Source organism: Hordeum vulgare, chromosome 4H, assembly GCF_904849725.1.
Source record: "Hordeum vulgare subsp. vulgare chromosome 4H, MorexV3_pseudomolecules_assembly, whole genome shotgun sequence".
In the NCBI taxonomy this organism is placed as follows: domain Eukaryota; kingdom Viridiplantae; phylum Streptophyta; class Magnoliopsida; order Poales; family Poaceae; genus Hordeum; species Hordeum vulgare.
Genome location: NC_058521.1, coordinates 105,055,294 through 105,069,333, shown reverse-complemented (window position 1 = coordinate 105,069,333; position 14,040 = coordinate 105,055,294).

The window sequence follows — 14,040 nt, the reverse complement described above, 5'->3', positions numbered from 1 at the left end:
CCTACAAGCCAACAGACCCTGCCATCATGCTTCGCTTTTATCACAGCACACACGACAAGTTGTGGAAGGTGTAGTTTAAGTCCCAAAATATCTGGCCATCCGAGGATGAAGACAATGCCCTTGACACCGCACACCCTCCTCGAGCGGTTTGACACAATTTTACTCTTGTAGTTCGGGTGCTACATTTTAACAAGTCAGTTAACCCCTTATTCCCCACATTTAGCAGAACTGGCTAGAGAAAGCCAAATAGGTTAATAACCTGACACCGCTGCCAGAGGGCCACATGACGGTCTTGCTGGTAGAAATGCTGGTCGAGGGAGGCCCGATGAGGCCTTTGGTCAAGAGGACCCTCGAACACTAAGTCCGAGGACACCCAAGCCCCTTCTGCTCTTGATGGAGAGCGGGAAGAGGACGAGGAGGAGAGTAACTCCTCCCTAATAAGAATGAGGGAACCGTCCAATGACGCCGAGGGGCATCTACCTCCTCCTACCCCAAAAAGGTAATGAAGAGCGAAGATGGACCTATTCAACGATGGTCCGGACTCCTCCGAGGTGTTTGAGGCGTCCGAGTTGGTTCCTTGAAGGAACCCGAGGGTAAAGACCCGGACCCAAATGTATGAATCCGTAGACTCTATCATTCTTCCATATTGAGGTTTATTACTGACCATATGCATACCTTCCATGTTCTAGCCCACCGCCTGACCTCACACCATCCAGGCCTCGGAGGGGGATTCACTACTAGCTAAAGTGACAGAGAACGGGTCCGCATCATACACTACACCTCCCCCCGTTGTAGAGGAGATCGGGGAGGTATTATTCTGAAAGATCCCTCCTGAGCTGAACACGGGGGCGATGGTGATGACATCATGGCCAAGGTTACCACCTCGGTCACCGCAGACCAGGATGGAGAATCACTTGTGGCAAACAAAGGAGATCTCATCATCCCAAGCTCTCTCCAAAGACAATCTTGGAGACCGCCAGGCCCCTGGAGTTGTCCAATCCGGCTTCCACCAGTGGGGAAACCGAGGTGTCGCCACCAAAGTCACCCATGTAAGAGAGGGCCAAAACTAGCTGGCTGACAGTGATGGAGGAGGCTTTAAATGATTACTCCATCTCTGAAGAACATCGCACACTTCTGGGTGCGGTTTTACAAAGCATCTAGTCCATTGTCAGTTGATTGAAAGAGGGTTTTGACGGCCTCTTGATGCGATTCAAGGTAAATCATGTAGTACCTTTTTAAAAAGATAACTAAATTTATGATTTTATGCAATCCTCATATATAGTGGCCCCCAAGCCCTAGGTGAGTTTGAAAAACTTAAGCGGGGGTCAAATAGCTGAAAAAACACTGATAATAGTAAAAGTGAACCTTATCCCCAAGACTCTTGCCGGATTAAAGAAATCCTAGAAGAGGATTCAAAATCCTATAACTCGGGAGTCTGACATGTATGAGCTGTTATACATGCCTCATCCTCAGCAACAGCCACGAATGCTATGGAGCTGGTATAGATTAATCGAAGCTCAAGAGATGTGAGGATATCCATTGATTGATCACACTTCCACATATTGGCAAGTCTCCAACATATCTATAAATTTTGATTGTTCCCTATTGATATATTATCATTCTAGGATACTTTTGGGGTACTTATTTACCAATTTATATTATTTTTGCGAACTAACCTATTGACCCAGATCCCAATGCGAGTTGTTATTTTCTTCGTCTTTTTCACTATTCAGGTTTTCCATACCAAACGAAGTCCAATTGCCCTAAAACCTTTTGGTGTTTTTTCTCGAAGAAAAGAAGACCAATGAGAATCGGAAGAAGGCTGGAGGACTCCCGAGGGGCCCACAAGCCAACATGGCGTGACCTGGGGACGTCCTGATGGCTTGTGCCTCCCTCGTGGCTCTCCCAACTCCATTCTCTAGCCTATAAATTCTCATCTACCCTAAAAACACCAGAAGGAGTCTCGAAACACTTTTTACGCTCCCGCAAGTCTCTATTCTGATGGGATGTCGTCTGGAGTTCCGTTCTGGTACCCTACCAGAGGGGGCATCAATCATGGAGAGCCTCTACATCAACTTTGCTGCCATCACAAGGATTTGTGAGTAGTTCACCATAGACCTACGAGTCCATGGCAGTACCTAGATGGCAATCTCTCTCTCTTTTGATCTTCAGTATAATGATCGTCGCATCTTCGCTTTGATCCACATGATGTAATTCACTTTTGTGTGATGCATTTGTTGGGATCTGATGAATTGTGGTTTTATGTTCAGATTATTCATGATAAATATTTGGGTCTCCTTTGAAATGTTATATGATTCGTATGTGCATGATTATGATAGCTTCATAATTCTCTCTCATCTATTGAAATAGTTTGGCCAACTAGATTGCTATTTCTTCGGTGAGAGAGGTGCATTATAGTAGGTTCAACATGGCGAATTTCTACATCCGAGTGACAGAAGGGGACAAGGTGGTCTTTGTGTTGCTACTACTAAGGATAAAACGATATGGTTTATTCATATCGCTTGAATTTACTTTGTCTACATCATGTCATCTTTATCCAAGCAATACTCTATTTTACTTAATACTCTAGATGGATGCTAGAAAGTGGTCGATGAGTGGACTAATAGTAATAGGTGCAGGGAGGAGTCAGCCTATTTGTTTATGGACTTGAAACCTATATACACATGATCATTTTCGTGAAAAGAGCACAACTATCCACTTTTTGTCAATTGCCCAACAATATTTTGTTTACCCACCGTATGATATTTTTCATGAGAGATGCCACTAAGGAAAGCTATGGCCCCCGGGTATTTTCACAACACACTGATAAAACCTTCAATACCTTGCTTCCATCTATTTGTTTCTTTTTATTTTTTAATTTACTATTATCTACAAATATCTACATACCTCATTTGATTGCAAATAACAAGACAAGAGGATTGACAACCCTCTTCCCCGCGTTGGGTCCAAGTTGTTTATTCTTTTGTGTACAGCCGCTGAAGATGGTTGTGGTTGTAATTCCTATTGTTTTGATAAATTTTGGTATCATAACTAAGGGAAATATTTACTCATAATGTGCTGCGATAACCTGTTCCTCTTCATGGAAAACCCAACGCAGATTACAAGTATCAGGAAAGATTTCTGGAGCGGTTGCCGGGGAATATCATCGCCAACTACCAAGTAACTCCACATAAATTATCATTCACTTGTTCCTCTTTATATTTGCTGGCATATTTTGTTTTATCATAAAAAAGAAAAACATGAAAATATTTATCCTTGCTTGTTTTGCTTGTCACTAGATTGCATCTTCGCTCTCTAGTTTGCTTGAAACTTGCTATCATGTGTGAGTTTCAAGTTAGTGATCCCTCCGCCTCTAGTGAGGAAGCCCTTGATTGTCCATATTCACCTTGTGATGTGTATGCTAAAAGAAATTTTGAGGAATTTCCCAATGAAAAACTGGATAATCTTGCGAATGATGATCATCCTAAGGTAGAACCTATTACGCAAACTAAGAAACTTCACATAGGTAGTGGTAATATCATTGGAAAGAGTGTGATTAAAGATTTTTCACTTGTGCAGGATCATTACCTTTGGTAGGAGGTTCTATTTTGCTATAACTACAAGTTATGTGCATGCTATATCTTTCTTATAGTACAATTGGAAACACAATTCATGCATATGCATCCTTTCATACAATTGTTGTTCTTAGAATTCTCTAATTTCCATGAAGCTTCCACTAAACGACTAGCTACTATATTTCTTTTCCAAGAATATAGTAATGTCATACAAGAATCTAGGGTTATATTTTTTCATTATAGGGTCAACGGCGAGTGCCCGCTCATAAAGGGAATTCTTTATGAGTTGGAAGAAATAAAAAAACTAAGATCCACGGACTATGTTGCTTATTATGAGAATCTTAGAAAGATGGTTCCTTTTAATGTATTAGTTGATAATATTTCTGAACACAATGATCAATTTTCTATACCAAAACTTGGGTTGGATCTTGAGCTTCAATTAAAATTAAGGAAATAACTCCATGGGAACTTATACAATGAGGAACTAACTATCACTTATGAAAAACCCAAGGAAAATCCTCATGTTCCTCCCGATGTTGTGTTATTTAGTTAGGAAGCTTCATTCTTAAAGGATGGAATATGATTATAGCATGATGGGTCATTAATTCAGAGATGACAACACTTGAAGCTATGCAATATGCCTAGCTAGGGGCGTAAAGCAATAGTGTTTGTTGGAAGGCAACCCAATAGTTATCTTTAGTTTTGGTTTTTATTTTCCACTAGTTTGTGATAACATGATTATTACTACTGTAATGATTGTGTTTTTATGTTTTAATCAGTGCTTGTGCCAAGTAAAACCTTCGGGACGATTTGCATGATGAGTAGAATTGATACGGTGCAAAAACAGAAACCTTGACGTCCAGTGCATAATTTCTATGATTTTACTCAAACGTCTTCTTAAGCTGAATGTTTACATAGTATTTCTATACAAATTCCTGAGGTATTACTAATTGTTTAGAATTTTTGTAGTTATATAAGTATAGGTTCATTGCAGATTACTACACACTTTTCTGTTGCAGTCAGGTTCTCTTTTGGCATGTGTAGTTTGCATGTTTTGATGATGCCATGGATTATATCGAGGGGTATAATCCATGGAGGAGTTAAGATACCATACCCTATTATAAACTTATAAGGTCACCTTAAAGTATTTTATATGTTGCTTATACTACCGGATCCCACGAAGTTTTGTTGAGTTTTATGTGATTGAAGTTTTCATGTTTTGGGTATTGTCCCGATGGACAAAGGATTTAGGAGTAGAAAAAGCCTAGTATTGGGGATGCCCAAGGCACCCCAAGGTAATATTCTAGAAAGACCCAAGCATCTAAGCTTGGGGATGCCCTGGAACGCATCCCCCGTTTTCGCCTCAATCCATCGGTATTTTACTTGGAGCTATATTTTTATTCATCACATGATTTGAGTTTTGCTAGTAAAGTCGTTTGGTCTTGTTTTATTTTAATTTTAGTTTACCACAATCATTGTTTTCTCAACACTACTATTTTAGAGAGACACCACATCATCAAAATTAGTTAGAATACTCTATGTGCTGCACTTATTCCTTTTGATCTTAGAAGTTGCTCTAGTACTTCGCTTATCTCTTTTTGAGCATGGTGGCGTGTAGATTGTATAGAAATATTATGCTATCGTTATTCACTTATATTTGTTTGAGAGATGTAAAAATAGTGACAATAATTAAATAATAATGGGTATTCAATGAGTGATAATTAAAACAATCATGTAGCACATATACTGAAGTTGTGGCTTAATGATATTGATGTGGTGATATGAAAAGGTGTGAGTGCATTATTATTAATTCACAGAGGTGTCGATATTAAGAGATGTCAAACTTGTGGTCCATCGACAAAATTAAAAGGGCATGTTTATGGTGTGTGAGCATTTCTATTCCTTGTTAAAATCCTAGCGTTGTTTTGAGTCGGAGTCGTGCGATGGTTAAGTCCAACAAACCCTCTCCCTCGGGGCATGCGAGTAGTACTTGATTTGTGATAAAACTAATACAACTTTGCAAAAAGTATATGATTTTTTCATTACTAAGATCATCTCCAACGGTCGTGCCAAAAAAGCACACGCACGCTAAAACTCCATTTTACCGCGCGCGGGATGGTTTCACTCGCTTCGGTGGACGCGACAAACTCGCGTGCACGGGAAAAGGCTCGCGGGCGCGTGCTAGATTTGACGCGCGGCGTCCAGCGCGCCTATAAAATGTAGCACTCGCCGCGTGCAATTCCACCGAATCTTAGTCACCCTTATCCCGCCATGCGCCCTCCCTCGCTTCATCACGCGCCCCTCTACCTCTATTCTCTCCTTGTCGCCGCCGCCGTGCCAACATGCCGCCGCGCCGCCATGGAAATTCTGGCTAACGCGACGTCCGCATGCACCCCTCTGACACGTTCTACTCTGAGATCCGATCCGGCGAGATGCGGCTCGGCCTCGCCACGTTCGACACCGCAAAGGAAGCCGCCCCCGCGTTCGACGCGGCGGCGTGGCCCATGAATAGGCCTCGAAGGGAGATGAACTTCCCCGAGGTGATGACGATGGAGTTGGCGCAGAACCTTGCGCCTCATCCATGGGTAGTCACCGACGAGGACTGTCGCCGGAGCCGGAGGCGGGAGTGTTGTCTCAGCATTGCTGAGATGGACGAGCATGCCATGGAGGCATGGCGCCGACAATTCCCGCAGGACATCCTCGACGAGCACCAATTCTTCGCACAAAGGAGGGCGGAGAGGGCGGAGCAAGCCGCCTATCATGCAGATAGGCGTACTCAGAAGAAAGCTGCACTCTTTGAGATGGAGCTGAAGGAAGCGTCAACTTGGTCCTCCAACGATGAACGCTGGTGTGACACCTTCATCACGACGGAGGAATGAGTCACCGGCGCGCCAGAGTCCCTCGACGACGACGATGAGTACTTTTTGTATCCGCTTTTTTATCGACGCTATGCTTTGTAGTTTTTTTAACTATCTAGACTATATATGAAACTATGTTTTATGTATCGTTTCTATCCTATGTGATAAAAAATGTGATGAAAAATGTGCTGAATTTTGCCGCGAGCGCGCCTCATTTTTGGGCTTCTGCTAGAGTGTTGCACGCGCGCCTAATATTTTGGCTACCACTAGAGCCAGCGGTTGACGGCACACTGAATTTTGGGATGGGCGCACTGTAAACATATATTTTGTGCACGCCGGCTTGGGCGCCCGTTGGAGATGCTCTAATGTGACACCATGGACATACGCAATCTCACCTCCTCATATTTGCTAGCCTCTTCGGTACCGTGCATCACCCGTTCTCACATTGAGGATAAGTGCAACTTTTGCCGGTGCATCCAAACCCTGTGACATGACACGCTCTGTTGCACATAAACCTGTTTATATCCTCCTCAAAATAGCGAACATACCTACCTATCATGGCATTTTCATAGCCATTCCGAGATATATCGCCATACAAATTCCATTGTCACTTCACATGACTAGTTCCTTCACCATCATAATGCTTTGCATGATCACATAGAGCTGACATAGTATTTGTGGCAAAGCCACTGTCCATCATATTTGCATGATCATATAGTGGTTGATGAGTGGACTAATAGTAATAGGTGTAGGCAGGATTCATCATATTTGTTTCTGGACGTGATGCCTTTATACAAATCATCATTTTCGCGAAAATTGGGTAACTATCCACTTATCTCTCAATTGCCCAATAGTAATTTGTTTACCCACCATATGATATTTTTCGTGAGAGATTACACTAGGGAAAGCTATGCCCCCGGGTCTATTCGTAACATATTGATAAAACCTTTAATACCTTGCTGCCATTTATTTGTTTTCTTTTTATTTTCCAATTTACAACTATCGACAACTACCTACACACCTCACTTGCTTGCAAATAACAAGACAAGAGGATTCACAACCCTCATGCCCATGTTGGGTGCAAGTTATTTGTTCTTTTGTGTGCCACCGTTGAAAACGGCTGTGTTTGATATTCCTATTGGTTCGATAAATCTTGGTTTCATGATTGAGGAAAATACTTACCCATATTGTGTTGTGATAACCCATTACTCTTCATGGAAAACCCAACGCAGATCACAAGTCTCAAATATTCATGCTATCCAAAACATACCATTATGTACAAGTAACATCAATGACTTCACGACATGCCAGTTTGAGAGATCGAGAGGTTTCTTTGTTCGATCGACGTACATATTACTTTATTTTATCAAGAAGAACATGGAGGAGGTGATGGAGAGCCGAGTTGGCTCATCAGATAACACTTATGATAAGAAATGTTGGACACTGACAGCCTACAAGTGCATAGGGTTGAGTTGCTCCTTTTTCAAAGTAAGATTATCGATCCCATAGGGAGCACTTGAATCAGGCTTTAATCCCTTGTAGAAAATTATGTAACTTTGTGCATGCAAGTAGTTCTAGACTTGAAAAAGTGTGAGGGAAGATTTAAGTATGATTGAGTAAAATGGAGACTTGTAACTAAATCATATAAAGTTAAATAAAAGACATGAGTAATAAGGGATACTGAAACAACAGAATTAAAAAGGCGTTCTCATGGAATCTGGAATCCCCATTGGTATGTTTCTCGTACTACTATGCCTAAGAATAGCATGGAGCGGATACTCAGGCCACTATTGATGATTATGCTCGACAGAGCCGGGTACAGAACATGTTCTACTCGTGTTAGACTCCATGCCATGCACGATGATGTCTACTACACAACTTTATTCTTGTAGACCTTGTTGGTCCTTCATGTGCAGAGTTTTGTAGGACAACATCAAATATCTCTCAAGTGGATGACCTAAGGTTTATCAATCCATGGGAGGTCTTGGATGAAGACGGTTTCTCTCAAACAACCTTGCAATCAAATACAAGAAATCTCTTGTACCCCCAACACACCGAAAACAATGGAAAATTGTATAGGTGCACTAGTTCAGCGAAGAGATGGTGATCCAAGTGTAGTATGGATAGTAGAAATAGATTTTTATAATCTGAATAAATAATAAAAACAGGTACAATTAGTAAACAACCATCAATATGGTATATTAATGCTTAGAAACAATTCCTAGGGTTCATACTTTCACTAGTGCAATCTCTCAACAATGCTAACATAATAGAATCATATAATCATACCTCAACATGCAACAAATAATCACTCCAAAGTTCATAAGTAGCAGAGAACATAATATTTAATTGTTGTAGGCAGTAGAACCACCTCAAAGTTATCCTTTCCGATCAATATTGAGCAATTCCTATAGGTGTCACAAGAAGCTCTAGAGTTCATACTAAAATAACACCTATGATACATATCAATCAACCCTAATGTCACCTAGATACTCCAATGTCATCTCAAGTATCCGTGGCTTAATTATTCGATATGCATTAAACAATTTCAGATTCATCATATTCAATGCAATACAAAGATATTCAAATAGTAGCCCAAATTTCTATCAGAGAAAGTAGGACAAGAACATGTATCAACCCCTATGCATAGATTACCCCATTGTCACCACGGGAATATGCAAGTTGAGTACCGAGACATAAATCAAGTGATCTCAAATCCAATATTCAATCCGACATAACAAGATCTCAAAGCGAATGATTCAATTATCCACAACAAGGTAGCAAGGGACTAACATCATATGATCCAACTATATTAACAAATCCCGTGATACATTAAGATCGTGCCATCTCAAGAACATGAGATAGATAGATAGATAGATAGATAGAGGGAGAGAGAGAGATATCAAACACATAGCTACTGGTACATACACTCAGCCCCGAGGGTGAACTACTCTCTCCTCGTCATGGCCACCGCCGAGATGATGAAGATGATGTCGGGTGATGATTGCGCCCTCCGGCAGGGTACTGGAATGGATCTAGATGGGTTTTCCTTCTACCCAGAGAGTTGCGGTGGAGGAACGCAAGTTCTAGTTTAACTTCCGTTGGTTTCTAGATTTATAAGAATTGGAATCATGTCAGTCACAACCACATGAGCCGTACAAGCTAACCGAGCGCGACCAGGGGTGGGCGCGCCGTGTTAGCTTGTGGCCCACATGTGGCTCCCCTCCGGTGGTTCTCAGCGATTAGATGAAGCAACTAATGGAGTTACACCAGATGGAGGAGCCGACCATGAAGGACCTCTGCATTAGGATATGGCCTACGGAGCCGCTGCTGCGTAGCTACTTTGGTTTGATGCAGAGGTTGTGCGATGCCACTCCTTGGATTGAAATTCTGAAGCATTGTGTATGCATCGAGGGATCTCGGATGGAATTTTCAAAGACTATGGTGCACTGGCCGAAGAACAGACCGACCGAAATGGCCACCAGACCCCCGCCTCCCGGGAAGTAGCATAGGCACCCCGAGTAGTACTTTCCAATCCCAATGGATGGTGCTCGGGCAATAGAAGCCTTGTGCCCGAAGCATATAACTTATGAGTGAGCATACTAGCACGTATTGCATGACAGTTCAACTCTGGTGCATTTATGATGCCCTTGCTCTACATGGATATCATGCTTTGTTTGGTTTATTTTAACTCCTATGTGGCTCTTTTATTCTGAAAGTTACGAGTCGTCGGCTTCAACCCCCTTGTAGGTGCTACACGAGGTATTTTGACCTCCGCACTATAACCCTTAGCTGATGTTTTGGTGCCCGGAGGCGGTAGTGAGGAAGGGAAACGAGGCAATCACACTATGTGGTTTAGTGCTTTCATTTAGCAATAGGAGCTTGACTGCGGGGACTAGACAAGCCGAGGTTGAAACCATTATCACTTGGTTTGTGTAAGTACAAAACCTTCGTCTAACATGGCGTAGCCTCCATTGATTTTTAGTTTAACACTTGTTACCAAATTGCCGACCGGTTCGCACCTATAATGAATGTTAGTTTTTGGCCTTCTCCACTAAGGTACTTAATCAGACGAGCTAGAAGTACAATCACAGTAGTTATCCCTTTACCCTCCTAGTCAAACATGCGGAACATAAGAGGGTAAACACAAGAGCTGGGCAACCCAACTATTTACCCAAGACATAATTCAGAACCAGTTTATATAATGCAATATCCATGAGGCCAGTCACGTAAGATGAAAAAGTGTCGGCATGATGCTTGGAGCGAGTTCTATAGTCGAACCCCCGGTCGATTAGCCGGCCGCATCTAAACAAAACATGTATTGAACTAGATTTGTTTTGGTGTCGAAGAGCGGAAAAAGGGTTATGCAATATAAATGACTGTTATGGGACCGTAAATATGGTCTTTATTTCCAATGAACTCGTGACGTCTATACATACGATAAACTGGTTTATGTCTTGCATGAACATACCCGTAGTGACATTACGTTATTCAAGTGATTCACTTGTTATTTCCAATGAACTGCCAAATAAACTGTTACATATCCTTTATTTTAAAATAGACTTACAGACGAAAGGTTTACACATGTCCTATGAGTTGTTTGACGTACCTATTGTGCTCTACTGCACGTCTGCGCCTTTGTTCTTCACATCGTGATCGATGATACCTCTCCAACGCATCGATAATTTATGAAGTATTCATGCCTTGTTTGCCTATGTTTACAATACTTTTATATGGTTTTGATGCACTTTACATGATTTATTTAGAACTAACCCAGACTAATGATGTTTTCACTAGAATTACCATGGTGTTGTTTTGTACATGTAGCTATGTATTCAAGCACTCTCTCTCTCTCTCTCGTTTTCTTGAGATGGCAAGATCTTGATGTATCACGAGCCTTGTTAACCTGTTGGATCATATGATGTTATTCCCTTGCTAGCTTGTTGTGATTAATTGAATCATTTACTTTAAGATATCGTAATGTTGGATTGAAAATTTTGGTTTGAGAAAACTTATTTATGTCTTGCATGAGCAGACCCTAGTGACATTAGGGTATTCAAGTGATTCACTTGATATATGTTATGGCATCAACTTGCGGATTCTGGTTACCTTGGGGATATATCCATAGGGGTTGATTGCACGTTTGCATACTATGTTCTCTAATAGAAATCTTGGGGTGCTCCTTGAAGTTCTTTGTGTTGGATTGAGTATGATAGATCCGAAATTGTTTGATGCATGTCGCATAATTTATCCATGGACACTTGAGGTAACATTGGAGTATCTAGGTGACATTAGGGTTGATTGATCTGTATCATGGGTGATATTCTAGTAGGAACTATAGGGTTGTTTGCGAAACTTATAGAAATAGCTCAAAAGATTAATCGCAAATAATAACTTTTAGGTGGTTCTACTACCTACACCAATTTCATCATATTGTTCTCCGCTAGATAGGAACGTTGGAGTAATTCTTTGTTGCACGTTGATGGATATTCATATGATTCTACTATGTTAGAACTATTTAGAGATTGCACTAGTGAAAGTATGAACTCTAGGCCTTATTACCAAGAATTTATATAACATTTTTCTCGCTTTTTTTGACTTACTATCTTGCTGTTTTATATTTTTATATTACAAAAACCTATATCTATTATCCATATTGCACTTGTATCACCATCTCTTCGCCGAACTAGTGCACCTATACAATTTCCATTGTATTGGGTGTGTTGGGGACACAAGAGATTTCTTGTATTTGATTCCAGGGTTCTTTGTGAGAGACCATCTTCATACTACACCTCCCACAGATTGATAAACCTTAGGTCATCCACTTGAGCGGAAATTTGTACTGTCCTACAAAACTCTGCGCGTGGTGACCGAACAACATCTACAAGACTAAAGTTGTGTAGTAGACATCAAGCTCCTTTCCGGCGTCGTTGTCGGGGAGGTGAGTGCTTGAAGGTATATCTTTAGATATACCAATTAAATATTTTAGTTTCTTTTTTCACTAGTTTGGTTTTTAAATTAAAACTACAGTAAAATGGAATTTAGGTTGTCCCATTTTCTTCATCCTATAATGACTTTTGTGAAAATGATGGTTCAGTAAATTTTGCTCAATTGATAGGGGAGGAATTTATTAAAATGCTTAATGTGAAATCCTTAAATAGTGAGAATGACTGTAATATTGTTGGTACGAATTCTTTGAACATCCATGATACTAATGATATGCAAAGCCACAAGCTTAAGGATGGTATGTTTGATGCACATGCTATTTTTAGTCCCCCAAGTTTTGATGATCAAATTTATTATGATGAAATCATGCCTCCTATCTATGATGACTATTGTGATGACATTTATGCTATAAAGACTAATGATAACCATGAAACTCGTCATCATGATTTTAATTTTCACAAGGATTATATCAATCAAGTATCTCATGATAGTTATTTTGTTGAGTTTTCTCCCACTACTATGAATGATAAGACTTTCGCTTGTGTGGGTAGTAATAAAATTATATTCTTGTGCATCATGAAAAGAATGCTTTCTGTGATATTTATATTGTGGAATTACTTCATTATGCTATTGAAAATTATTATGAGGGAGGAAGATATGCTTGTAGGAATTGCAATAATATCAAGTTTCCTCTCTATGTGTTCAAAGTTATGAAGTTATGCTTGTTTTGACTTTCTATGAAAATTGATTATTGCTACAATGAATTGTTTCTTGAAAAATCCCTATGCATAGGAAGTGGGTTAGACTTAACTATTCTTGTCATGTGATTCATGATGCTCTCTTGCATGCCTCATTTACTACTTTTTATACGAGCATCATTGCAATCATCATGCCTAGCTAAAAGGCATTAAAGAAAAGCGCTTGTTGGGAGACAAAACAACAATTTTACTTTATATTTGTGTGTGTTCACATGATTAAGCTACTGTTGTAATCATGTTGTTTTATTTCAATATGGTGCCAAGTAAAGCCTTTGGGATAGTGTGGGTACTTGCTAGTTTGATTTTGTGCAAAAACATAAACTTTTACGTCCAATGCAGAATTTCTATGATTTTACTAGAGAATCAAAGCATTCTGAAATTTTTGCACAGTTTTGATATGCAAATTCTTTGAGTTTTCTAATTTCTCAGAATTTTTAGAGATAAGGAAATATGGATTTCAGTCACATCTTCATAGACTGTTATGTTTTTTCACAGATTCTGTTTTACATGCATAGTTTGCTTGTCTTAGTGTTTCCATATGTTATATTTAGTGATATAAATTGTGAGAATGATATAATATGGTAGGTATTATGTGAGAACAATTAGGAATCTTGTGTTGATAGTAACTTGTGTTGATAGTACCTAAGTGAATGATCTATCTTATCATAGTACCTAAGTTTCGTTTAGTTTTGTGTGATTGAAGTTTTCAAGTTTTAGGTGAGATACCAATATGAGGTGAATAAGGAGAAGCAATAATGTAAGATTGGGGATTCCCAAGGCACTCCAAGGTAATATCCAAGGTAATACTCAAGCGTCCAAGGATGGGGATGCCCGTGAAGGCATCCCCTCTTCCCTCTCAAACATTATGAGTATATATTTCTTGGAGCTATATTTTTATTCGTC